A 26,614-nucleotide genomic window follows, 5' to 3' on the forward strand; every position below is an offset into this window, starting at 1 on the left:
ACTTACAACACACCAGGGCCTGTGGCTCTTGCTCAGGCCACTTACACCACACCAGGGCCTGTGGCTGCTGGTAGAGGCCACTTACACCACATCAGGGCCTGTGGCTGCTGGCTGAGGCCAGTTACACCACACCAGAGCCTGTGGCTGCTGGCTGAGGCCACTTACACCACACCAGGGCCTTAGTTGCTATTGAGGCCACTTACACCACACCAGGGCCTGTGGCTGCTGGCTGAGGCCAGTTACACCACACCAGGGCCTGTGGCTGCTGGCTGAGGCCACATACACCACACCAGGGCCTTAGTTGCTATTGAGGCCATTTACACCACACCAGGGTCTGTGGCTCTTGCTCAGGCCACTTACACCACACCAGGGCCTGTGGCACTGGCTGAGGCCACTTAGACCACACCAGGGCCTGTTGCTGCTGGCTGAGGCCACTTACACCACACCAGGGACTGTGGCTTCTGGCTGAGGTGACTTACACCACACCAGGGCCTGTGGCTGCTGGCTGAGGCCACTTACACCACACCAGGGCCTGTGGCTCTTGCTCAGGCCACTTACACCACACCAGGGCCTGTGGCTCTTGCTCAGGCCACTCATATCACACCAGGCCCTGCTCTTCTGGCCGAGGCCATCTTCACCAAACCAGGCCCTGTGCTGCTAGCTGTGGCCATGTACAACACACCAGGCCCTGTGCTGGTTCCTGAGGCCATCTTCAACAATCCAGGGCCTGTGCTGTTGGATAAATGCTAAACTGAGCCTTTGGGTTAGGGTATTATGCAAACATGCAGGTATGGTTATAGGATTGTCTTCGTAACTTCAGGTACTTGCCACCTAATCACTTGAATCCATAAATTGAGACATTGTGCTGGGGCCAGCAGCTTACGGCCATACCACCCTGAGCACGCCCGACCTCGTCTGATCTCGGAAGCTAAGCAGGGCTGGGCTTGGTTAGTACTTGGATGGGAGACTGCCTGGGAATACTTGGTGCTGTAAGCCTTTCCTTTTCATGTCATTGAACCGCTTTTGATCCAGAAAAGGGGTGTATTAAAAGACCAAAAGCAGCTGCCCATTAATGAGGGCACATTAACGACATTGCTTTTGGCTCTTTTCCAATGTCTTGTGCTGCTAGCTGATGCCACCTACACCACACCAGGGCCTGAGTGACCGGCTGGGGCCACTTACACCACATCAGGGCCTGTGGCTCTGGCTGAGGCCACTTACACCACACCACGGCCTGTGGCTGCTGGCTGAGGCCACCTACACCACACCAGGGCCTTAGTTGCTATTGAGGCCAATTACACCACACCATGGTCTGTGGCTCTTGCTCAGGCCACTTACACCACACCAGGGCCTGTGGCTGCTGGCTGAGGCCACTTACACCACACCAGGGCCTGTGGCGGCTGGCTGAGGCCACCTACACCACACCAGGGCCTGTGGCTCTGTCTGAGGCCAATTACACCACACCAGGGTCTGTGGCTCTGGCTGAGGCCACTTACACCACATCAGGGCCTTATTTGCTATTGAGGCCAGTTACACCACACCAGGGCCTGTGGCTCTGGCTGAGGCCACTTACACCACATCAGGGCCTGTGGCTCTGGCTGAGGCCAATTACACCACACCAGGGTCTGCGGCTCTTGCTGAGGCCACTTAGACCACACCAGGGCCTGTGGCTGCTGGCTGAGGCCACTTACACCATACCAGGGCCTGTGGCTGCTGGCTGAGGCCACCTACACCACACCAGGGCCTGTGGCTGCTTGCTGAGGCGACTTACACCACACCAGGGCCTGTTGCTGCTGGCTGAGGCCACTTACACCACACCAGTGCCTGTGGCTTCTGGCTGAGGCGACTTACACCACATCAGGGCCTGTGGCTCTGGCTGAGGCCACTTACACCACACCAGGGCCTGTGGCTGCTGGCTGAGGCCAGTTACACCACACCAGGGCCTGTGGCTGCTGGCTGAGGCCACATACACCACACCAGGGCCTTAGTTGCTATTGAGGCCAATTACACCACACCAGGGTCTGTGGCTCTTGCTCAGGCCACTCACATCACACCAGGCCCTGCGCTTCTGGCCACTTACACCACACCAGGGCCTGTGGCTGCTGGCTGAGGCCACTTACACCATACCAGGGCCTGTGGCTGCTGGCTGAGGCGACTTACACCACACCAGAGCCTGTGGCTGCTGGCTGAGGCCACCTACACCACACCAGGGCCTGTGACTGCTGGCTGAGGCCACTTACACCACACCAGGGCCTTAGTTGCTATTGAGGCCACTTACACCACACCAAGGCCTGTGGCTCTTGCTCAGGCCACTCACATCACACCAGGCCCTGCGCTTCTGGCCGAGGCCATCTTCACCAAACCAGGCCCTGTGCTGCTTGCTGTAGCCATGTACAACACACCAGGCCCTGTGCTGGTTCCTGAGGCCATCTTCAACAATCCAGGGCCTGTGCTGTTGGATAAATGCCAAACTGAGCCTTTGGGTTAGGGTATTATGCAAACATGCAGGTATGGTTATAGGATTATCTTCGTAACTTCAGGTACTTGCCACCTAATCACTTGAATCCATAAATTGAGACATTGTGCTGGGCCCAGCAGCTTACGGCCATACCACCCTGAGCACACCCGACCTCGTCTGATCTCGGAAGCTAAGCAGGGCTGGGCTTGGTTAGTACTTGGATGGGAGACTGCCTGGGAATACCTGGTGCTGTCAGTCTTTCATTTTCATGTCATTGAACCGCTTTTGATCCAGAGAAGGGGTGTATTAAAAGACCAAAAGCAGCTGCCCATTAATGAGGGCACATTAACGACACTCCTTTTGGCTCTTTTCCAATGTCTTGTGCTGCTAGCTGATGCCACCTACACCACACCAGGACCTAAGTGACCGGCTGGGGCCACTTACACCACATCAGGGCCTGTGGCTCTGGCTGAGGCCACTTACACCACACCAGGGCCTGTGGCTGCTGGCTGAGGCCAGTTACACCACACCAGAGCCTGTGGCTGCTGGCTGAGGCCACTTACACCACACCAGGGCCTTAGTTGCTATTGAGGCCACTTACACCACACCAGGGCCTGTGGCTGCTGGCTGAGGCCAGTTACACCACACCAGGGCCTGTGGCTGCTGGCTGAGGCCACATACACCACACCAGGGCCTTAGTTGCTATTGAGGCCATTTACACCACACCAGGGTCTGTGGCTCTTGCTCAGGCCACTTACACCACACCAGGGCCTGTGGCACTGGCTGAGGCCACTTAGACCACACCAGGGCCTGTGGCTGCAGGCTGAGGCCACCTACACCACACCAGGGCCTGTGGCTGCTGGCTGAGGCGACTTACACCACACCAGGGCCTGTTGCTGCTGGCTGAGGCCACTTACACCACACCAGGGACTGTGGCTTCTGGCTGAGGTGACTTACACCACACCAGGGCCTGTGGCTGCTGGCTGAGGCCACTTACACCACACCAGGGCCTGTGGCTCTTGCTCAGGCCACTTATACCACACCAGGGCCTGTGGCTCTTGCTCAGGCCACTCATATCACACCAGGCCCTGCTCTTCTGGCCGAGGCCATCTTCACCAAACCAGGCCCTGTGCTGCTAGCTGTGGCCATGTACAACACACCAGGCCCTGTGCTGGTTCCTGAGGCCATCTTCAACAATCCAGGGCCTGTGCTGTTGGATAAATGCTAAACTGAGCCTTTGGGTTAGGGTATTATGCAAACATGCAGGTATGGTTATAGGATTGTCTTCGTAACTTCAGGTACTTGCCACCTAATCACTTGAATCCATAAATTGAGACATTGTGCTGGGGCCAGCAGCTTACGGCCATACCACCCTGAGCACGCCCGACCTCGTCTGATCTCGGAAGCTAAGCAGGGCTGGGCTTGGTTAGTACTTGGATGGGAGACTGCCTGGGAATACTTGGTGCTGTAAGCCTTTCATTTTCATGTCATTGAACCGCTTTTGATCCAGAAAAGGGGTGTATTAAAAGACCAAAAGCAGCTGCCCATTAATGAGGGCACATTAACGACATTGCTTTTGGCTCTTTTCCAATGTCTTGTGCTGCTAGCTGATGCCACCTACACCACACCAGGGCCTGAGTGACCGGCTGGGGCCACTTACACCACATCAGGGCCTGTGGCTGCTGGCTGAGGCCAGTTACACCACACCAGAGCCTGTGGCTGCTGGCTGAGGCCACTTACACCACACCAGGGCCTTAGTTGCTATTGAGGTCACTTACACCACACCAGGGCCTGTGGCTGCTGGCTGAGGCCAGTTACACCACACCAGGGCCTGTGGCTGCTGGCTGAGGCCACATACACCACACCAGGGCCTTAGTTGCTATTGAGGCCATTTACACCACACCAGGGTCTGTGGCTCTTGCTCAGGCCACTTACACCACACCAGGGCCTGTGGCACTGGCTGAGGCCACTTAGACCACACCAGGGCCTGTGGCTGCAGGCTGAGGCCACCTACACCACACCAGGGCCTGTGGCTGCTGGCTGAGGCGACTTACACCACACCAGGGCCTGTTGCTGCTGGCTGAGGCCACTTACACCACACCAGGGACTGTGGCTTCTGGCTGAGGTGACTTACACCACACCAGGGCCTGTGGCTGCTGGCTGAGGCCACTTACACCACACCAGGGCCTGTGGCTCTTGCTCAGGCCACTTACACCACACCAGGGCCTGTGGCTCTTGCTCAGGCCACTCATATCACACCAGGCCCTGCTCTTCTGGCCGAGGCCATCTTCACCAAACCAGGCCCTGTGCTGCTAGCTGTGGCCATGTACAACACACCAGGCCCTGTGCTGGTTCCTGAGGCCATCTTCAACAATCCAGGGCCTGTGCTGTTGGATAAATGCTAAACTGAGCCTTTGGGTTAGGGTATTATGCAAACATGCAGGTATGGTTATAGGATTGTCTTCGTAACTTCAGGTACTTGCCACCTAATCACTTGAATCCATAAATTGAGACATTGTGCTGGGGCCAGCAGCTTACGGCCATACCACCCTGAGCACGCCCGACCTCGTCTGATCTCGGAAGCTAAGCAGGGCTGGGCTTGGTTAGTACTTGGATGGGAGACTGCCTGGGAATACTTGGTGCTGTAAGCCTTTCATTTTCATGTCATTGAACCGCTTTTGATCCAGAAAAGGGGTGTATTAAAAGACCAAAAGCAGCTGCCCATTAATGAGGGCACATTAACGACATTGCTTTTGGCTCTTTTCCAATGTCTTGTGCTGCTAGCTGATGCCACCTACACCACACCAGGGCCTGAGTGACCGGCTGGGGCCACTTACACCACATCAGGGCCTGTGGCTCTGGCTGAGGCCACTTACACCACACCACGGCCTGTGGCTGCTGGCTGAGGCCACCTACACCACACCAGGGCCTTAGTTGCTATTGAGGCCAATTACACCACACCATGGTCTGTGGCTCTTGCTCAGGCCACTTACACCACACCAGGGCCTGTGGCTGCTGGCTGAGGCCACTTACACCACACCAGGGCCTGTGGCGGCTGGCTGAGGCCACCTACACCACACCAGGGCCTGTGGCTCTGTCTGAGGCCAATTACACCACACCAGGGTCTGTGGCTCTGGCTGAGGCCACTTACACCACATCAGGGCCTTATTTGCTATTGAGGCCAGTTACACCACACCAGGGCCTGTGGCTCTGGCTGAGGCCACTTACACCACATCAGGGCCTGTGGCTCTGGCTGAGGCCAATTACACCACACCAGGGTCTGCGGCTCTTGCTGAGGCCACTTAGACCACACCAGGGCCTGTGGCTGCTGGCTGAGGCCACTTACACCATACCAGGGCCTGTGGCTGCTGGCTGAGGCCACCTACACCACACCAGGGCCTGTGGCTGCTTGCTGAGGCGACTTACACCACACCAGGGCCTGTTGCTGCTGGCTGAGGCCACTTACACCACACCAGTGCCTGTGGCTTCTGGCTGAGGCGACTTACACCACATCAGGGCCTGTGGCTCTGGCTGAGGCCACTTACACCACACCAGGGCCTGTGGCTGCTGGCTGAGGCCAGTTACACCACACCAGGGCCTGTGGCTGCTGGCTGAGGCCACATACACCACACCAGGGCCTTAGTTGCTATTGAGGCCAATTACACCACACCAGGGTCTGTGGCTCTTGCTCAGGCCACTCACATCACACCAGGCCCTGCGCTTCTGGCCACTTACACCACACCAGGGCCTGTGGCTGCTGGCTGAGGCCACTTACACCATACCAGGGCCTGTGGCTGCTGGCTGAGGCGACTTACACCACACCAGAGCCTGTGGCTGCTGGCTGAGGCCACCTACACCACACCAGGGCCTGTGACTGCTGGCTGAGGCCACTTACACCACACCAGGGCCTTAGTTGCTATTGAGGCCACTTACACCACACCAAGGCCTGTGGCTCTTGCTCAGGCCACTCACATCACACCAGGCCCTGCGCTTCTGGCCGAGGCCATCTTCACCAAACCAGGCCCTGTGCTGCTTGCTGTAGCCATGTACAACACACCAGGCCCTGTGCTGGTTCCTGAGGCCATCTTCAACAATCCAGGGCCTGTGCTGTTGGATAAATGCCAAACTGAGCCTTTGGGTTAGGGTATTATGCAAACATGCAGGTATGGTTATAGGATTATCTTCGTAACTTCAGGTACTTGCCACCTAATCACTTGAATCCATAAATTGAGACATTGTGCTGGGCCCAGCAGCTTACGGCCATACCACCCTGAGCACACCCGACCTCGTCTGATCTCGGAAGCTAAGCAGGGCTGGGCTTGGTTAGTACTTGGATGGGAGACTGCCTGGGAATACCTGGTGCTGTCAGTCTTTCATTTTCATGTCATTGAACCGCTTTTGATCCAGAGAAGGGGTGTATTAAAAGACCAAAAGCAGCTGCCCATTAATGAGGGCACATTAACGACACTCCTTTTGGCTCTTTTCCAATGTCTTGTGCTGCTAGCTGATGCCACCTACACCACACCAGGACCTAAGTGACCGGCTGGGGCCACTTACACCACATCAGGGCCTGTGGCTCTGGCTGAGGCCACTTACACCACACCAGGGCCTGTGGCTGCTGGCTGAGGCCAGTTACACCACACCAGAGCCTGTGGCTGCTGGCTGAGGCCACTTACACCACACCAGGGCCTTAGTTGCTATTGAGGCCACTTACACCACACCAGGGCCTGTGGCTGCTGGCTGAGGCCAGTTACACCACACCAGGGCCTGTGGCTGCTGGCTGAGGCCACATACACCACACCAGGGCCTTAGTTGCTATTGAGGCCATTTACACCACACCAGGGTCTGTGGCTCTTGCTCAGGCCACTTACACCACACCAGGGCCTGTGGCACTGGCTGAGGCCACTTAGACCACACCAGGGCCTGTGGCTGCAGGCTGAGGCCACCTACACCACACCAGGGCCTGTGGCTGCTGGCTGAGGCGACTTACACCACACCAGGGCCTGTTGCTGCTGGCTGAGGCCACTTACACCACACCAGGGACTGTGGCTTCTGGCTGAGGTGACTTACACCACACCAGGGCCTGTGGCTGCTGGCTGAGGCCACTTACACCACACCAGGGCCTGTGGCTCTTGCTCAGGCCACTTATACCACACCAGGGCCTGTGGCTCTTGCTCAGGCCACTCATATCACACCAGGCCCTGCTCTTCTGGCCGAGGCCATCTTCACCAAACCAGGCCCTGTGCTGCTAGCTGTGGCCATGTACAACACACCAGGCCCTGTGCTGGTTCCTGAGGCCATCTTCAACAATCCAGGGCCTGTGCTGTTGGATAAATGCTAAACTGAGCCTTTGGGTTAGGGTATTATGCAAACATGCAGGTATGGTTATAGGATTGTCTTCGTAACTTCAGGTACTTGCCACCTAATCACTTGAATCCATAAATTGAGACATTGTGCTGGGGCCAGCAGCTTACGGCCATACCACCCTGAGCACGCCCGACCTCGTCTGATCTCGGAAGCTAAGCAGGGCTGGGCTTGGTTAGTACTTGGATGGGAGACTGCCTGGGAATACTTGGTGCTGTAAGCCTTTCATTTTCATGTCATTGAACCGCTTTTGATCCAGAAAAGGGGTGTATTAAAAGACCAAAAGCAGCTGCCCATTAATGAGGGCACATTAACGACATTGCTTTTGGCTCTTTTCCAATGTCTTGTGCTGCTAGCTGATGCCACCTACACCACACCAGGGCCTGAGTGACCGGCTGGGGCCACTTACACCACATCAGGGCCTGTGGCTGCTGGCTGAGGCCAGTTACACCACACCAGAGCCTGTGGCTGCTGGCTGAGGCCACTTACACCACACCAGGGCCTTAGTTGCTATTGAGGTCACTTACACCACACCAGGGCCTGTGGCTGCTGGCTGAGGCCAGTTACACCACACCAGGGCCTGTGGCTGCTGGCTGAGGCCACCTACACCACACCAGGGCCTGTGGCTGCTGGCTGAGGCCACTTACACCACACCAGGGCCTGTGGCTGCTGGCTGAGGCCACTTACACCACACCAGAGCCTGTGGCTGCTGGCTGAAGCCACTTAAACCACACAAGGGCCTTAGTTGCTAATGAGGCCAATTACACCACACCATAGTCTGTGGCTGCTGGCTGAGGCCACTTACACCACACAAGGGCTTGTGGCTGCTGGCTGAGGCCACCTACACCACACCAGGGCCTGTGGCTGCTGGCTGAGGCCACCTACACCACAATAGGGCCTGTGGCTCTTGCTCAGGCCACTTACACCACACCAGGGCCTGTGGCTCTTGCTCGGGCCACTTACACCACACCAGGGCCTGTGGCTCTTGCTCAGGCCACTCATATCACACCAGGCCCTGTGCTTCTGGCTGAGGCCACTTAGACCACACCAGGGCCTGTGGCTGCTGGCTGAGGCCACTTACACCACACCAGGGCCTGTGGCTGCTGGCTGAGGCCATCTACACCACACCAGGGCCTGTGGCTGCTGGCTGAGGCGACCTACACCACACCAGGGCCCTTTTGCTGCTGGCTGAGGCCACTTACACCACACCAGTGCCTGTGGCTTCTGGCTGAGGCGACTTACACCACACCAGGGCCTGTGGCTGCTGGCTGAGGCCACTTACACCACACCAGGGCCTGTGGCTCTTGCTCAGGCCACTCACATCACACCAGGCCCTGCGCTTCTGGCCGAGGCCATCTTCACCAAACCAGGCCCTGTGGCTCTTGCTCAGGCCACTTACACCACACCAGGGCCTGTGGCACTTGCTCAGGCCACTTACACCACACCAGGGCCCTTTTGCTGCTGGCTGAGGCCACTTACACCACACCAGGGCCTGTGGCTCTTACTCAGGCCACTTACACCACACCAGGGCCTTAGTTGCTATTGAGGCCAATTACACCACACCAGGGTCTGTGGCTCTTGCTCAGGCCACTCACATCACACCAGGCCCTGCGCTTCTGGCCGAGGCCATCTTCACCAAACCAGGCCCTGTGGCTCTTGCTCAGGCCACTTACACCACACCAGGGCCTGTGGCACTTGCTCAGGCCACTTACACCACACCAGGGCCTGTGGCTGCTGGCTGAGGCCACTTACACCACACCAGGGCCTGTGGCTCTTACTCAGGCCACTTACACCACACCAGGGCCTTAGTTGCTATTGAGGCCAATTACACCACACCAGGGCCCGTGGCTGCTGGCTGAGGTGACTTACACCACACCAGGGCCCTTTTGCTGCTGGCTGAGGCCACTTACACCACACCAGTGCCTGTGGCTTCTGGCTGAGGTGACTTACACCACACCAGGGCCTGTGGCTGCTGGCTGAGGCCACTTACACCACACCAGGGCCTGTGGCTCTTGCTCAGGCCACTCACATCACACCAGGCCCTGCGCTTCTGGCCGAGGCCATCTTCACCAAACCAGGCCCTGTGGCTCTTGCTCAGGCCACTTACACCACACCAGGGCCTTATTTGCTATTGAGGCCACTTACACCACACCAGGGCCTGTGGCTCTGGCTTTGGCCACTTACACCACACCAGGGCCTGTGGCACTTGCTCAGGCCACTTACACCACACCAGGGCCTGTGGCTGCTGGCTGAGGCCACTTACACCACACCAGGGCCTGTGGCTCTTACTCAGGCCACTTACACCACACCAGGGCCTGTGGCACTGGCTGAGGCCACTTAGACCACACCAGGGCCTGTGGCTGCTGGCTGAGGCCACTTACACCACACCAGGGCCTGTGGCTGCTGGCTGAGGCCACTTAAACCACACCAGGGCCTGTGGCTGCTGGCTGAGGCCACTTACACCAAACCAGGGCCTGTGGCTGCTTGCTGAGGCCATCTTCACCAAACCAGGCCCCGTGCTGCTTGCTGTGGCCATGTAAAACACACCAGGTCCTGTGCTGGTTCTTGAGGCCATCTTCAACAATCCAGGGCCTGTGCTGTGGGATAAATGCCAAACTGAGCCTTTGGGTTAGGGTATTATGCAAACATGCAGGTATGGTTATAGGATTGTCTTCGTAACTTCAGGTACTTGCCACCTAATCACTTGAATTCATAAATTGAGACATTGTGCTGGGGCCAGCAGCTTACGGCCATACCACCCTGAGCACGCCCGACCTCGTCTGATGTCGGAAGCTAAGCAGGGCTGGGCTTGGTTAGTACTTGGATGGGAGACTGCCTGGGAATACCTGGTGCTGTAAGCCTTTCATTTTCATGTCATTGAACCGCTTTTGATCCAGAGAAGGGGTGTATTAAAAGACCAAAAGCAGCTGCCCATTAATGAGGGCACATTAACGACACTGCTTTTGGCTCTTTTCCAATGTCTTGTGCTGCTAGCTGATGCCACTTACACCACACCAGGGCCTAAGTGACCGGCTGGGGCCACTTACACCACACCAGGGCCTGTGGCTGCTGGCTGAGGCCACCTACACCACACCAGGGCCTGTGGCTGCTGGCTGAGGCCACTTACACCACACCAGGGCCCTTTTGCTGCTGGCTGAGGCCACTTACACCACACCAGTGCCTGTGGCTGCTGGCTGAGGCCACCTACACCACACCAGGGCCTGTGGCTGCTGGCTGAGGCGACTTACACCACACCAGGGCCCTTTTGCTGCTGGCTGAGGCCACTTACACCACACCAGGGCCTGTGGCACTGGCTGAGGCGACTTACACCACACCAGAGCCTGTGGCTGCTGGCTGAGGCCACCTACACCACACCAGGGCCTTAGTTGCTATTGAGGCCACTTACACCACACCAGGGCCTGTGGCTCTGGCTGAGGCCACTTACACCACACCAGGGCCTTATTTGCTATTGAGGCCAGTTACACCACACCAGGGCCTGTGGCTCTGGCTGAGGCCACTTACACCACACCAGGGCCCTCTTGCTGCTGGCTGAGGCCACTTACACCACACCAGTGCCTGTGGCTTCTGGCTGAGGCGACTTACACCACACCAGGGCCTGTGGCTGCTGGCTGAGGCCAATTACACCACACCAGGCTCTGTGGCTCTTGCTCAGGCCACTTACACCACACCAGGGCCTGTGGCACTGGCTGAGGCCACTTACACCACACCAGGGCCTGTGGCTGCTGGCTGAGGCCACTTACACCACACCAGGGCTTGTGGCTGCTGGCTGAGGCCAATTACACCACACCAGGGCCTGTGGCTGCTGGCTGAGGCCACCTACACCACACCAGGGCCTGTGGCTGCTGGCTGAGGCGACTTACACCACACCAGAGCCTGTGGCTGCTGGCTGAGGCCACCTACACCACACCAGGGCCTGTGACTGCTGGCTGAGGCCACTTACACCACACCAGGGCCTTAGTTGCTATTGAGGCCACTTACACCACACCAGGGCCTGTGGCTCTGGCTGAGGCCACTTACACCACACCAGGGCCTTATTTGCTATTGAGGCCAGTTACACCACACCAGGGCCTGTGGCTCTGGCTGAGGCCACTTACACCACACCAGGGCCTGTGGCTGCTGGCTGATTCCACTTACACCACACCAGGGCCTGTGGCTCTTGCGCAGGCCACTCACATCACACCAGGCCCTGCGCTTCTGGCCGAGGCCATCTTCACCAAACCAGGCCCTGTGCTGCTTGCTGTGGCCATGTACAACACACCAGGCCCTGTGCTGGTTCCTGAGGCCATCTTCAACAATCCAGGGCCTGTGCTGTTGGATAAATGCCAAACTGAGCCTTTGGGTTAGGGTATTATGCAAACATGCAGGTATGGTTATAGGATTGTCTTCGTAACTTCAGGTACTTGCCACCTAATCACTTGAATCCATAAATTGAGACATTGTGCTGGACCCAGCAGCTTACGGCCATACCACCCTGAGCACGCCCGACCTCGTCTGATCTCGGAAGCTAAGCAGGGCTGGGCTTGGTTAGTACTTGGATGGGAGACTGCCTGGGAATACCTGGTGCTGTAAGCCTTTCATTTTCATGTCATTGAACCGCTTTTGATCCAGAGAAGGGGTGTATTAAAAGACCAAAAGCATCTGCCCATTAATGAGGGCACATTAACGACATTGCTTTTGGCTCTTTTCCAATGTCTTGTGCTGCTAGCTGATGCAACCTACACCACACAAGGGCCTGAGTGACCGGCTGGGGCCACTTACACCACATCAGGGCCTGTGGCTCTGGCTGAGGCCACTTACACCACACCAGGGCCTGTGGCTGCTGGCTGAGGCCACTTACACCACACCAGGGCCTGTGGCTGCTGGCTGAGGCCACCTACACCACACCAGGGCATTAGTTGCTATTGAGGCCAATTACACCACACCAGGGTCTGTGGCTCTTGCTCAGGCCACTTACACCACACCAGGGCCTGTGGCTCTTGCTCAGGCCACTTACACCACACCAGGGCCTGTGGCACTGGCTGAGGCCACTTACACCACACCAGGGCCTGTGGCTGCTGGCTGAGGCCACTTACACCACACCAGGGCCTGTGGCTGCTGGCTGAGGCCACTTATACCACACCAGGGCCTGTGGCTGCTGGCTGAGGCCACCTACACCACACCAGGGCCGGTGGCTGCTGGCTGAGGCGACTTACACCACACCAGGGCCCTTTTGCAGCTGGCTGAGGCCACTTACACCACACCAGGGCCTGTGGCTTCTGGCTGAGGCCAATTACACCACACCAGGGTCTGTGGCTCTTGCTCAGGCCACTTACACTACACCAGGGCCTGTGGCACTGGCTGAGGCCACTTACACCACACCAGGGCCTGTGGCTGCTGGCTGAGGCCAATTACACCACACCAGGGTCTGTGGCTCTTGCTCAGGCTACTTACACTACACCAGGGCCTGTGGCACTGGCTGAGGCCACTTACACCACACCAGGGCCTGTGGCTGCTGGCTGAGGCCACTTACACCACACCAGGGCCTGTGGCTGCTGGCTGAGGCCACTTACACCACACCAGGGCCTGTGGCTGCTGGCTGAGGCCACCTACACCACACCAGGGCCTGTGGCTGCTGGCTGAGGCCACTTACACCACACCAAGGCCTGTGGCTCTTGCTCAGGCCACTCACATCACACCAGGCCCTGCGCTTCTGGCCGAGGCCATCTTCACCAAACCAGGCCCTGTGCTGCTTGCTGTAGCCATGTACAACACACCAGGCCCTGTGCTGGTTCCTGAGGCCATCTTCAACAATCCAGGGCCTGTGCTGTTGGATAAATGCCAAACTGAGCCTTTGGGTTAGGGTATTATGCAAACATGCAGGTATGGTTATAGGATTATCTTCGTAACTTCAGGTACTTGCCACCTAATCACTTGAATCCATAAATTGAGACATTGTGCTGGGCCCAGCAGCTTACGGCCATACCACCCTGAGCACACCCGACCTCGTCTGATCTCGGAAGCTAAGCAGGGCTGGGCTTGGTTAGTACTTGGATGGGAGACTGCCTGGGAATACCTGGTGCTGTCAGTCTTTCATTTTCATGTCATTGAACCGCTTTTGATCCAGAGAAGGGGTGTATTAAAAGACCAAAAGCAGCTGCCCATTAATGAGGGCACATTAACGACATTGCTTTTGGCTCTTTTCCAATGTCTTGTGCTGCTAGCTGATGCCACCTACACCACACCAGGGCCTGAGTGACCGGCTGGGGCCACTTACACCACATCAGGGCCTGTGGCTGCTGGCTGAGGCCAGTTACACCACACCAGAGCCTGTGGCTGCTGGCTGAGGCCACTTACACCACACCAGGGCCTTAGTTGCTATTGAGGCCACTTACACCACACCAGGGCCTGTGGCTGCTGGCTGAGGCCAGTTACACCACACCAGGGCCTGTGGCTGCTGGCTGAGGCCACATACACCACACCAGGGCCTTAGTTGCTATTGAGGCCATTTACACCACACCAGGGTCTGTGGCTCTTGCTCAGGCCACTTACACCACACCAGGGCCTGTGGCACTGGCTGAGGCCACTTAGACCACACCAGGGCCTGTGGCTGCAGGCTGAGGCCACCTACACCACACCAGGGCCTGTGGCTGCTGGCTGAGGCGACTTACACCACACCAGGGCCTGTTGCTGCTGGCTGAGGCCACTTACACCACACCAGGGACTGTGGCTTCTGGCTGAGGTGACTTACACCACACCAGGGCCTGTGGCAGCTGGCTGACGCCACTTACACCACACCAGGGCCTGTGGCTCTTGCTCAGGCCACTTACACCACACCAGGGCCTGTGGCTCTTGCTCAGGCCACTCATATCACACCAGGCCCTGCTCTTCTGGCCGAGGCCATCTTCACCAAACCAGGCCCTGTGCTGCTAGCTGTGGCCATGTACAACACACCAGGCCCTGTGCTGGTTCCTGAGGCCATCTTCAACAATCCAGGGCCTGTGCTGTTGGATAAATGCTAAACTGAGCCTTTGGGTTAGGGTATTATGCAAACATGCAGGTATGGTTATAGGATTGTCTTCGTAACTTCAGGTACTTGCCACCTAATCACTTGAATCCATAAATTGAGACATTGTGCTGGGGCCAGCAGCTTACGGCCATACCACCCTGAGCACGCCCGACCTCGTCTGATCTCGGAAGCTAAGCAGGGCTGGGCTTGGTTAGTACTTGGATGGGAGACTGCCTGGGAATACTTGGTGCTGTAAGCCTTTCATTTTCATGTCATTGAACCGCTTTTGATCCAGAAAAGGGGTGTATTAAAAGACCAAAAGCAGCTGCCCATTAATGAGGGCACATTAACGACATTGCTTTTGGCTCTTTTCCAATGTCTTGTGCTGCTAGCTGATGCCACCTACACCACACCAGGGCCTGAGTGACCGGCTGGGGCCACTTACACCACATCAGGGCCTGTGGCTCTGGCTGAGGCCACTTACACCACACCACGGCCTGTGGCTGCTGGCTGAGGCCACCTACACCACACCAGGGCCTTAGTTGCTATTGAGGCCAATTACACCACACCATGGTCTGTGGCTCTTGCTCAGGCCACTTACACCACACCAGGGCCTGTGGCTGCTGGCTGAGGCCACTTACACCACACCAGGGCCTGTGGCGGCTGGCTGAGGCCACCTACACCACACCAGGGCCTGTGGCTCTGGCTGAGGCCAATTACACCACACCAGGGTCTGTGGCTCTGGCTGAGGCCACTTACACCACATCAGGGCCTTATTTGCTATTGAGGCCAGTTACACCACACCAGGGCCTGTGGCTCTGGCTGAGGCCACTTACACCACATCAGGGCCTGTGGCTCTGGCTGAGGCCAATTACACCACACCAGGGTCTGTGGCTCTTGCTGAGGCCACTTAGACCACACCAGGGCCTGTGGCTGCTGGCTGAGGCCACTTACACCATACCAGGGCCTGTGGCTGCTGGCTGAGGCCACCTACACCACACCAGGGCCTGTGGCTGCTTGCTGAGGCGACTTACACCACACCAGGGCCTGTTGCTGCTGGCTGAGGCCACTTACACCACACCAGTGCCTGTGGCTTCTGGCTGAGGCGACTTACACCACATCAGGGCCTGTGGCTCTGGCTGAGGCCACTTACACCACACCAGGGCCTGTGGCTGCTGGCTGAGGCCAGTTACACCACACCAGGGCCTGTGGCTGCTGGCTGAGGCCACATACACCACACCAGGGCCTTAGTTGCTATTGAGGCCAATTACACCACACCAGGGTCTGTGGCTCTTGCTCAGGCCACTCACATCACACCAGGCCCTGCGCTTCTGGCCACTTACACCACACCAGGGCCTGTGGCTGCTGGCTGAGGCCACTTACACCATACCAGGGCCTGTGGCTGCTGGCTGAGGCGACTTACACCACACCAGAGCCTGTGGCTGCTGGCTGAGGCCACCTACACCACACCAGGGCCTGTGACTGCTGGCTGAGGCCACTTACACCACACCAGGGCCTTAGTTGCTATTGAGGCCACTTACACCACACCAGGGCCTGTGGCTCTGGCTGAGGCCACTTACACCACATCAGGGCCTTATTTGCTATTGAGGCCAGTTACACCACACCAGGGCCTGTGGCTCTGGCTGAGGCCACTTACACCACACCAGGGCCTGTGGCTTCTGGCTGATTCCACTTACACCACACCAGGGCCTGTGGCTCTTGCTAAGGCCACTCATATCACACCAGGCCCTGTGCTTCTGGCCGAGGCCATCTTCACCAAACCAGGCCCTGTGCTGCTTGCTGTGGCCATGTACAACACACCAGGCCCTGTGCTGGTTCCTGAGGCCAACTTCAACAATCCAGGACCTGTGCTGTTGGATAAATGCTAAACTGAGCCTTTGGGTTAGGGTATTATGCAAACATGCAGGTAGGGTTATAGGATTGTCTTCGTGACTTCAGGTACTTGCCACCTAATCACTTGAATCCATAAATTGAGACATTGTGCTGGGGCCAGCAGCTTACGGCCATACCACCCTGAGCACGCCCGACCTCGTCTGATCTCGGAAGCTAAGCAGGGCTGGGCTTGGTTAGTACTTGGATGGGGGAATACCTGGTGCTGTAAGCCTTTCTTTTTCATGTCATTGAACCGCTTTTGATCCATAGAAGGGGTGTATTAAAAGACCAGAAGCAGCTCCCCATTAATGAGGGCACATTAACGACATTGCTTTTGGCTGTTTTCCAATGTCTTGTGCTGCTAGCTGATGCAACCTACACCACACAAGGGCCTGAGGGACCGGCTGGGGCCACTTACACCACATCAGGGCCTGTGGCTGCTGGCTGAGGCCACTTACACCACACCAGGGCCTGTGGCTGCTGGCTGAGGCCACCTACACCACACCAGGGCCTTAGTTGCTATTGAGGCCAATTACACCACACCAGGGTCTGTGGCTCTTGCTCAGGCCACTTACACCACACCAGGGCCTGTGGCACTGGCTGAGGCCACTTACACCACACCAGGGCCTTAGTTGCTATTGAGGCCAATTACACCACACAAGGGCCTGTGGCTGCTGGCTGAGGCCACCTACACCACACCAGGGCCTGTGGCTGCTGGCTGAGGCCACTTACACCACACCAGGGCCCTTTTGCTGCTGGCTGAGGCCACTTACACCACACCAGTGCCTGTGGCTTCTGGCTGAGGCGACTTACACCACACCAGGGCCTGTGGCTGCTGGCCGAGGCCACTTACACCACACCAGGGCCTGTGGCTGCTGGCTGAGGCCACCTACACCACACCAGGGCATTAGTTGCTATTGAGGCCAATTACACCACACCAGGGTCTGTGGCTCTTGCTCAGGCCACTTACACCACACCAGGGCCTGTGGCTCTTGCTCAGGCCACTTACACCACACCAGGGCCTGTGGCTGCTGGCTGAGGCCACTTACACCACACCAGGGCCTGTGGCTGCTGGCTGAGGCCACCTACACCACACCAGGGCCTGTGGCTGCTGGCTGAGGCCACCTACACCACACCAGGGCCTGTGGCTGCTGGCTGAGGCCACTTACACCACACCAAGGCCTGTGGCTCTTGCTCAGGCCACTCACATCACACCAGGCCCTGCGCTTCTGGCCGAGGCCATCTTCACCAAACCAGGCCCTGTGCTCCTTGCTGTGGCCATGTACAACACACCAGGCCCTGTGCTGGTTCCTGAGGCCATCTTCAACAATCCAGGGCCTGTGCTGTTGGATAAATGCCAAACTGAGCCTTTGGGTTAGGGTATTATGCAAACATGCAGGTATGGTTATAGCATTGTCTTCGTAACTTCAGGTACTTGCCACCTAATCACTTGAATCCATAAATTGAGACATTGTGCTGGGGCCAGCAGCTTACGGCCATACCACCCTGAGCACGCCCGACCTCGTCTGATCTCGGAAGCTAAGCAGGGCTGGGCTTGGTTAGTACTTGGATGGGAGACTGCCTGGGAATACCTGGTGCTGTAAGCCTTTGATTTTCATGTCATTGAACCGCTTTTGATCCAGAGAAGGGGTGTATTAAAAGACCAAAAGCAGCTGCCCATTAATGAGGGCACATTAACGACACTGCTTTTGGCTCTTTTCCAATGTCTTGTGCTGCTAGCTGATGCAACCTACACCACACAAGGGCCTGAGTGACCGGCTGGGGCCACTTACACCACATCAGGGCCTGTGGCTCTGGCTGAGGCCACTTTCACCACACCAGGGCCTGTGGCTGCTGGCTGAGGCCACCTACACCACACCAGGGCATTAGTTGCTATTGAGGCCAATTACACCACACCAGGGTCTGTGGCTCTTGCTCAGGCCACTTACACCACACCAGGGCCTGTGGCTCTTGCTCAGGCCACTTACACCACACCAGGGCCTGTGGCTGCTGGCTTAGGCCACCTACACCACACCAGGGCATTAGTTGCTATTGAGGCCAATTACACCACACCAGGGTCTGTGGCTCTTGCTCAGGCCACTTACACCACACCAGGGCCTGTGGCTCTTGCTCAGGCCACTTACACCACACCAGGGCCTGTGGCACTGGCTGAGGCCACTTACACCACACCAGGGCCTGTGGCTGCTGGCTGAGGCCACTTACACCACACCAGGGCCTGTGGCTGCTGGCTGAGGCCACTTACACCACACCAGGGCCTGTGGCTGGTGGCTGAGGCCACCTACACCACACCAGGGCCTGTGGCTGCTGGCTGAGGCGACTTACACCACACCAGGGCCCTTTTGCTGCTGGCTGAGGCCACTTACACCACACCAGTGCCTGTGGCTTCTGTCTGAGGCGACTTACACCACACCAGGGCCTGTGGCTGCTGGCTGAGGCCAATTACACCACACCAGGGTCTGTGGCTCTTGCTCAGACCACTTACACCACACCAGGGCCTGTGGCACTGGCTGAGGCCACTTACACCACACCAGGGCCTGTGGCTGCTGGCTGAGGCCACTTACACCACACCAGGGCCTGTGGCTGCTGGCTGAGGCCACCTACACCACACCAGGGCCTGTGGCTGCTGGCTGAGGCGACTTACACCACACCAGGGCCCTTTTGCTGCTGGCTGAGGCCACCTACACCACACCAGGGCCTGTGGCTTCTGGCTGAGGCGACTTACACCACACCAGGGCCTGTGGCTGCTGGCTGAGGCCACTTACACCACACCAAGGCCTGTGGCTCTTGCTCAGGCCACTCACATCACACCAGGGCCTGTGCTGCTAGCTGAGGCCACTTACACCAAACCAGGGCCTGTGGCTGCTTGCTGAGGCCATCTTCACCCAACCAGGCCCTGTGCTGCTTGCTGTGGCCATGTAAAACACACCAGGTCCTGTGCTGGTTCTTGAGGCCATCTTCAACAATCCAGGGCCTGTGCTGTTGGATAAATGCCAAACTGAGCCTTTTGGTTAGGGTATTATGCAAACATGCAGGTATGGTTATAGGATTGTCTTCGTAACTTCAGGTACTTGCCACCTAATCACTTGAATCCATAAATTGAGACATTGTGCTGGGGCCAGCAGCTTACGGCCATACCACCCTGAGCACGCCCGACCTCGTCTGATCTCGGAAGCTAAGCAGGGCTAGGCTTGGTTAGTACTTGGATGGGAGACTGCCTGGGAATACCTGGTGCTGTAAGCCTTTCATTTTCATGTCATTGAACCGCTTTTGATCCAGAGAAGGCGTGTATTAAAAGACCAGAAGCAGCTCCCCATTAATGAGGGCACATTAACGACATTGCTTTTGGCTGTTTTCCAATGTCTTGTGCTGCTAGCTGATGCCACCTACACCACACCAGGGCCTGAGTGACCGGCTGGGGCCACTTACACCACATCAGGGCCTGTTGCTCTGGCTGAGGCCACTTACACCACACCAGGGCCTGTGGCTGCTGGCTGAGGCCACTTACACCACACCAGGGCCTGTGGCTGCTGGCTGAGGCCACCTACACCACACCAGGGCCTTAGTTGCTATTGAGGCCAATTACACCACACCAGGGTATGTGGCTCTTGCTCAGGCCACTTACACCACACCAGGGCCTTAGTTGCTATTGAGGCCAATTACACCACACCAGGGCCTGTGGCACTGGCTGAGGCCACTTACACCACACCAGGGCCTGTGGCTGCTGGCTGAGGCCACTTACACCACACCAGGGACTGTGGCTTCTGGCTGAGGTGACTTACACCACACCAGAGCCTGTGGCTGCTGGCTGAGGCCACCTACACCACACCAGGGCCTGTGACTGCTGGCTGAGGCCACTTACACCACACCAGGGCCTTAGTTGCTATTGAGGCCACTTACACCACACCAGGGCCTGTGGCTCTGGCTGAGGCCACTTACACCACACCAGGGCCTTATTTGCTATTGAGGCCAGTTACACCACACCAGGGCCTGTGGCTCTGGCTGAGGCCACTTACACCACACCAGGGCCTGTGGCTGCTGGCTGATTCCACTTACACCACACCAGGGCCTGTGGCTCTTGCGCAGGCCACTCACATCACACCAGGCCCTGCGCTTCTGGCCGAGGCCATCTTCACCAAACCAGGCCCTGTGCTGCTTGCTGTGGCCATGTACAACACACCAGGCCCTGTGCTGGTTCCTGAGGCCATCTTCAACAATCCAGGGCCTGTGCTGTTGGATAAATGCCAAACTGAGCCTTTGGGTTAGGGTATTATGCAAACATGCAGGTATGGTTATAGGATTGTCTTCGTAACTTCAGGTACTTGCCACCTAATCACTTGAATCCATAAATTGAGACATTGTGCTGGGCCCAGCAGCTTACGGCCATACCACCCTGAGCACGCCCGACCTCGTCTGATCTCGGAAGCTAAGCAGGGCTGGGCTTGGTTAGTACTTGGATGGTAGACTGCCTGGGAATACCTGGTGCTGTAAGCCTTTCATTTTCATGTCATTGAACCGCTTTTGATCCAGAGAAGGGGTGTATTAAAAGACCAAAAGCATCTGCCCATTAATGAGGGCACATTAACGACATTGCTTTTGGCTCTTTTCCAATGTCTTGTGCTGCTAGCTGATGCAACCTACACCACACAAGGGCCTGAGTGACCGGCTGGGGCCACTTACACCACATCAGGGCCTGTGGCTCTGGCTGAGGCCACTTACACCACACCAGGGCCTGTGGCTGCTGGCTGAGGCCACTTACACCACACCAGGGCCTGTGGCTGCTGGCTGAGGCCACCTACACCACACCAGGGCATTAGTTGCTATTGAGGCCAATTACACCACACCAGGGTCTGTGGCTCTTGCTCAGGCCACTTACACCACACCAGGGCCTGTGGCTCTTGCTCAGGCCACTTACACCACACCAGGGCCTGTGGCACTGGCTGAGGCCACTTACACCACACCAGGGCCTGTGGCTGCTGGCTGAGGCCACTTACACCACACCAGGGCCTGTGGCTGCTGGCTGAGGCCACTTATACCACACCAGGGCCTGTGGCTGCTGGCTGAGGCCACCTACACCACACCAGGGCCGGTGGCTGCTGGCTGAGGCGACTTACACCACACCAGGGCCCTTTTGCAGCTGGCTGAGGCCACTTACACCACACCAGTACCTGTGGCTTCTGGCTGAGGCGACTTACACCACACCAGGGCCTGTGGCTTCTGGCTGAAGCCAATTACACCACACCAGGGTCTGTGGCTCTTGCTCAGGCCACTTACACTACACCAGGGCCTGTGGCACTGGCTGAGGCCACTTACACCACACCAGGGCCTGTGGCTGCTGGCTGAGGCCAATTACACCACACCAGGGTCTGTGGCTCTTGCTCAGGCTACTTACACTACACCAGGGCCTGTGGCACTGGCTGAGGCCACTTACACCACACCAGGGCCTGTGGCTGCTGGCTGAGGCCACTTACACCACACCAGGGCCTGTGGCTGCTGGCTGAGGCCACTTACACCACACCAGGGCCTGTGGCTGCTGGCTGAGGCCACCTACACCACACCAGGGCCTGTGGCTGCTGGCTGAGGCCACTTACACCACACCAAGGCCTGTGGCTCTTGCTCAGGCCACTCACATCACACCAGGCCCTGCGCTTCTGGCCGAGGCCATCTTCACCAAACCAGGCCCTGTGCTGCTTGCTGTAGCCATGTACAACACACCAGGCCCTGTGCTGGTTCCTGAGGCCATCTTCAACAATCCAGGGCCTGTGCTGTTGGATAAATGCCAAACTGAGCCTTTGGGTTAGGGTATTATGCAAACATGCAGGTATGGTTATAGGATTATCTTCGTAACTTCAGGTACTTGCCACCTAATCACTTGAATCCATAAATTGAGACATTGTGCTGGGCCCAGCAGCTTACGGCCATACCACCCTGAGCACACCCGACCTCGTCTGATCTCGGAAGCTAAGCAGGGCTGGGCTTGGTTAGTACTTGGATGGGAGACTGCCTGGGAATACCTGGTGCTGTCAGTCTTTCATTTTCATGTCATTGAACCGCTTTTGATCCAGAGAAGGGGTGTATTAAAAGACCAAAATCAGCTGCCCATTAATGAGGGCACATTAACGACACTCCTTTTGGCTCTTTTCCAATGTCTTGTGCTGCTAGCTGATGCCACCTACACCACACCAGGACCTAAGTGACCGGCTGGGGCCACTTACACCACATCAGGGCCTGTGGCTCTGGCTGAGGCCACTTACACCACACCAGGGCCTGTGGCTGCTGGCTGAGGCCAGTTACACCACACCAGAGCCTGTGGCTGCTGGCTGAGGCCACTTACACCACACCAGGGCCTTAGTTGCTATTGAGGCCACTTACACCACACCAGGGCCTGTGGCTGCTGGCTGAGGCCAGTTACACCACACCAGGGCCTGTGGCTGCTGGCTGAGGCCACATACACCACACCAGGGCCTTAGTTGCTATTGAGGCCATTTACACCACACCAGGGTCTGTGGCTCTTGCTCAGGCCACTTACACCACACCAGGGCCTGTGGCACTGGCTGAGGCCACTTAGACCACACCAGGGCCTGTGGCTGCAGGCTGAGGCCACCTACACCACACCAGGGCCTGTGGCTGCTGGCTGAGGCGACTTACACCACACCAGGGCCTGTTGCTGCTGGCTGAGGCCACTTACACCACACCAGGGACTGTGGCTTCTGGCTGAGGTGACTTACACCACACCAGGGCCTGTGGCTGCTGGCTGAGGCCACTTACACCACACCAGGGCCTGTGGCTCTTGCTCAGGCCACTTACACCACACCAGGGCCTGTGGCTCTTGCTCAGGCCACTCATATCACACCAGGCCCTGCTCTTCTGGCCGAGGCCATCTTCACCAAACCAGGCCCTGTGCTGCTTGCTGTGGCCATGTACAACACACCAGGCCCTGTGCTGGTTCCTGAGGCCATCTTCAACAATCCAGGGCCTGTGCTGTTGGATAAATGCTAAACTGAGCCTTTGGGTTAGGGTATTATGCAAACATGCAGGTATGGTTATAGGATTGTCTTCGTAACTTCAGGTACTTGCCACCTAATCACTTGAATCCATAAATTGAGACATTGTGCTGGGGCCAGCAGCTTACGGCCATACCACCCTGAGCACGCCCGACCTCGTCTGATCTCGGAAGCTAAGCAGGGCTGGGCTTGGTTAGTACTTGGATGGGAGACTGCCTGGGAATACTTGGTGCTGTAAGCCTTTCATTTTCATGTCATTGAACCGCTTTTGATCCAGAAAAGAGGTGTATTAAAAGACCAAAAGCAGCTGCCCATTAATGAGGGCACATTAACGACATTGCTTTTGGCTCTTTTCCAATGTCTTGTGCTGCTAGCTGATGCCACCTACACCACACCAGGTCCTGAGTGACCGGCTGGGGCCACTTACACCACATCAGGGCCTGTGACTGCTGGCTGAGGCCAGTTACACCACACCAGAGCCTGTGGCTGCTGGCTGAGGCCACCTACACCACACCAGGGCCTTAGTTGCTATTGAGGCCAATTACACCACACCAGGGTCTGTGGCTCTTGCTCAGGCCACTTACACCACACCAGGGCCTGTGGCACTGGCTGAGGCCACTTACACCACACCAGGGCCTTAGTTGCTATTGAGGCCAATTACACCACACAAGGGCCTGTGGCTGCTGGCTGAGGCCACCTACACCACACCAGGGCCTGTGGCTGCTGGCTGAGGCCACTTACACCACACCAGGGCCCTTTTGCTGCTGGCTGAGGCCACTTACACCACACCAGTGCCTGTGGCTTCTGGCTGAGGCCACTTACACCACACCAGGGCCTGTGGCTGCTGGCCGAGGCCACTTACACCACACCAGGGCCTGTGGCTGCTGGCTGAGGCCACCTACACCACACCAGGGCATTAGTTGCTATTGAGGCCAATTACACCACACCAGGGTCTGTGGCTCTTGCTCAGGCCACTTACACCACACCAGGGCCTGTGGCTCTTGCTCAGGCCACTTACACCACACCAGGGCCTGTGGCTGCTGGCTGAGGCCACTTACACCACACCAGGGCCTGTGGCTGCTGGCTGAGGCCACCTACACCACACCAGGGTCTGTGGCTGCTGGCTGAGGCCACCTACACCACACCAGGGCCTGTGGCTGCTGGCTGAGGCCACTTACACCACACCAAGGCCTGTGGCTCTTGCTCAGGCCACTCACATCACACCAGGCCCTGCGCTTCTGGCCGAGGCCATCTTCACCAAACCAGGCCCTGTGCTCCTTGCTGTGGCCATGTACAACACACCAGGCCCTGTGCTGCTTGCTGTGGCCATCTTCAACAATCCAGGGCCTGTGCTGTTGGATAAATGCCAAACTGAGCCTTTGGGTTAGGGTATTATGCAAACATGCAGGTATGGTTATAGGATTGTCTTCGTAACTTCAGGTACTTGCCACCTAATCACTTGAATCCATAAATTGAGACATTGTGCTGGGGCCAGCAGCTTACGGCCATACCACCCTGAGCACGCCCGACCTCGTCTGATCTCGGAAGCTGAGCAGGGCTGGGCTTGGTTAGTACTTGGATGGGAGACTGCCTGGGAATACCTGGTGCTGTAAGCCTTTCATTTTCATGTCATTGAACCGCTTTTGATCCAGAGAAGGGGTGTATTAAAAGACCAAAAGCAGCTGCCCATTAATGAGGGCACATTAACAACACTGCTTTTGGGTCTTTTCCAATGTCTTGTGCTGCTAGCTGATGCCACCTACACCACACCAGGGCCTGAGTGACCGGCTGGGGCCACTTACACCACATCAGGGCCTGTGGCTCTGGCTGAGGCCACTTACACCACACCAGGGCCTGTGGCTGCTGGCTGAGGCCAGTTACACCACACCAGAGCCTGTGGCTGCTGGCTGAAGCCACTTACACCACACCAGGGCCTGTGGCTGCTGGCTGAGGCCACCTACACCACACCAGGGCCTGTGGCTGCTGGCTGAGGCCACCTACACCACACCAGGGCCTGTGGCTGCTGGCTGAGGCCACTTACACCACACCAGGGCCCTTTTGCTGCTGGCTGAGGCCACTTACACCACACCAGTGCCTGTGGCTTCTGGCTGAGGCCACTTACACCACACCAGGGCCTGTGGCTCTTGCTCAGGCCACTTACACCACACCAGGGCCTGTGGCTCTGGCTTAGGCCACTTACACCACACCAGGGCCTGTGGCACTTGCTCAGGCCACTTACACCACACCAGGGCCTGTGGCTGATGGCTGAGGCCACTTACACCACACCAGGGCCTGTGGCTCTTGCTCAGGCCACTCACATCACACCAGGCCCTGCGCTTCTGGCCGAGGCCATCTTCACCAAACCAGGCCCTGTGGCTCTTGCTCAGGCCACTTACACCACACCAGGGCCTGTGGCTCTGGCTTAGGCCACTTACACCACACCAGGGCCTGTGGCACTTGCTCAGGCCACTTACACCACACCAGGGCCTGTGGCTGCTGGCTGAGGCCACTTAGACCACACCAGGGCCTGTGGCTCTTACTCAGGCCACTTACACCACACCAGGGCCTGTGGTACTGGCTGAGGCCACTTAGACCACACCAGGGCCTGTGGCTGCTGGCTGAGGCCACTTACACCACACCAGGGCCTGTGGCTGCTGGCTGAGGCCACCTACACCACACCAGGGCCTTAGTTGCTATTGAGGCCAATTACACCACACCAGGGTCTGTGGCTCTTGCTCAGGCCACTTACACCACACCAGGGCCTGTGGCTGCTGGCTGAGGCCACCTACACCACACCAGGGCCTTAGTTGCTATTGAGGCCAATTACACCACACAAGGGCCTGTGGCTGCTGGCTGAGGCCACCTACACCA

General features: G+C 57.5%; 13 non-coding genes and 4 pseudogenes across 13 annotated transcripts; all 17 read left to right on the forward strand.

Moving 5' to 3' along the window:
* The first annotated feature begins 877 nt into the window (after positions 1 to 877).
* Positions 878 to 996, forward strand: LOC147329278 (5S ribosomal RNA). The gene has a single exon (XR_015129685.1). It is a non-coding gene; the product is annotated as a 5S ribosomal RNA (ribosomal RNA).
* A 1,601-nt stretch (positions 997 to 2,597) lies between these two features.
* On the forward strand, positions 2,598 to 2,716 carry LOC147329279 (5S ribosomal RNA). The gene has a single exon (XR_015129731.1). It is a non-coding gene; the product is annotated as a 5S ribosomal RNA (ribosomal RNA).
* Positions 2,717 to 3,813: 1,097 nt separating this feature from the next.
* LOC147329280 (5S ribosomal RNA) lies at positions 3,814 to 3,932 on the forward strand. The gene has a single exon (XR_015129686.1). It is a non-coding gene; the product is annotated as a 5S ribosomal RNA (ribosomal RNA).
* Positions 3,933 to 4,990: 1,058 nt separating this feature from the next.
* LOC147329281 (5S ribosomal RNA) lies at positions 4,991 to 5,109 on the forward strand. The gene has a single exon (XR_015129687.1). It is a non-coding gene; the product is annotated as a 5S ribosomal RNA (ribosomal RNA).
* Positions 5,110 to 6,710: 1,601 nt separating this feature from the next.
* LOC147329282 (5S ribosomal RNA) lies at positions 6,711 to 6,829 on the forward strand. The gene has a single exon (XR_015129732.1). It is a non-coding gene; the product is annotated as a 5S ribosomal RNA (ribosomal RNA).
* Positions 6,830 to 7,926: 1,097 nt separating this feature from the next.
* Positions 7,927 to 8,045, forward strand: LOC147329283 (5S ribosomal RNA). Its single transcript, XR_015129688.1, has one exon. It is a non-coding gene; the product is annotated as a 5S ribosomal RNA (ribosomal RNA).
* Positions 8,046 to 10,564: 2,519 nt separating this feature from the next.
* LOC147329284 (5S ribosomal RNA) lies at positions 10,565 to 10,683 on the forward strand (annotated as a pseudogene).
* Positions 10,684 to 12,296: 1,613 nt separating this feature from the next.
* Positions 12,297 to 12,415, forward strand: LOC147329285 (5S ribosomal RNA). The gene has a single exon (XR_015129436.1). It is a non-coding gene; the product is annotated as a 5S ribosomal RNA (ribosomal RNA).
* A 1,376-nt stretch (positions 12,416 to 13,791) lies between these two features.
* On the forward strand, positions 13,792 to 13,910 carry LOC147329286 (5S ribosomal RNA). The gene has a single exon (XR_015129733.1). It is a non-coding gene; the product is annotated as a 5S ribosomal RNA (ribosomal RNA).
* Positions 13,911 to 14,968: 1,058 nt separating this feature from the next.
* On the forward strand, positions 14,969 to 15,087 carry LOC147329287 (5S ribosomal RNA). The gene has a single exon (XR_015129689.1). It is a non-coding gene; the product is annotated as a 5S ribosomal RNA (ribosomal RNA).
* A 1,757-nt stretch (positions 15,088 to 16,844) lies between these two features.
* On the forward strand, positions 16,845 to 16,953 carry LOC147329288 (5S ribosomal RNA; annotated as a pseudogene).
* A 1,256-nt stretch (positions 16,954 to 18,209) lies between these two features.
* On the forward strand, positions 18,210 to 18,328 carry LOC147329289 (5S ribosomal RNA). Its single transcript, XR_015129437.1, has one exon. It is a non-coding gene; the product is annotated as a 5S ribosomal RNA (ribosomal RNA).
* A 1,535-nt stretch (positions 18,329 to 19,863) lies between these two features.
* LOC147329290 (5S ribosomal RNA) lies at positions 19,864 to 19,982 on the forward strand (annotated as a pseudogene).
* Positions 19,983 to 21,114: 1,132 nt separating this feature from the next.
* Positions 21,115 to 21,233, forward strand: LOC147329291 (5S ribosomal RNA). The gene has a single exon (XR_015129633.1). It is a non-coding gene; the product is annotated as a 5S ribosomal RNA (ribosomal RNA).
* Positions 21,234 to 22,649: 1,416 nt separating this feature from the next.
* LOC147329292 (5S ribosomal RNA) lies at positions 22,650 to 22,768 on the forward strand. The gene has a single exon (XR_015129734.1). It is a non-coding gene; the product is annotated as a 5S ribosomal RNA (ribosomal RNA).
* Positions 22,769 to 23,865: 1,097 nt separating this feature from the next.
* LOC147329293 (5S ribosomal RNA) lies at positions 23,866 to 23,984 on the forward strand. Its single transcript, XR_015129690.1, has one exon. It is a non-coding gene; the product is annotated as a 5S ribosomal RNA (ribosomal RNA).
* A 1,256-nt stretch (positions 23,985 to 25,240) lies between these two features.
* LOC147329294 (5S ribosomal RNA) lies at positions 25,241 to 25,359 on the forward strand (annotated as a pseudogene).
* The last annotated feature ends 1,255 nt before the right edge of the window (positions 25,360 to 26,614 follow it).

This window comes from Aulonocara sp. 'chitande type north' Nkhata Bay, linkage group LG5, assembly GCF_057382095.1.
Source record: "Aulonocara sp. 'chitande type north' Nkhata Bay isolate Kocher_YH1m ecotype deep benthic linkage group LG5, A_spYH_male_GT1.1, whole genome shotgun sequence".
Taxonomy (NCBI): Eukaryota; Metazoa; Chordata; class Actinopteri; order Cichliformes; family Cichlidae; genus Aulonocara; species Aulonocara sp. 'chitande type north' Nkhata Bay.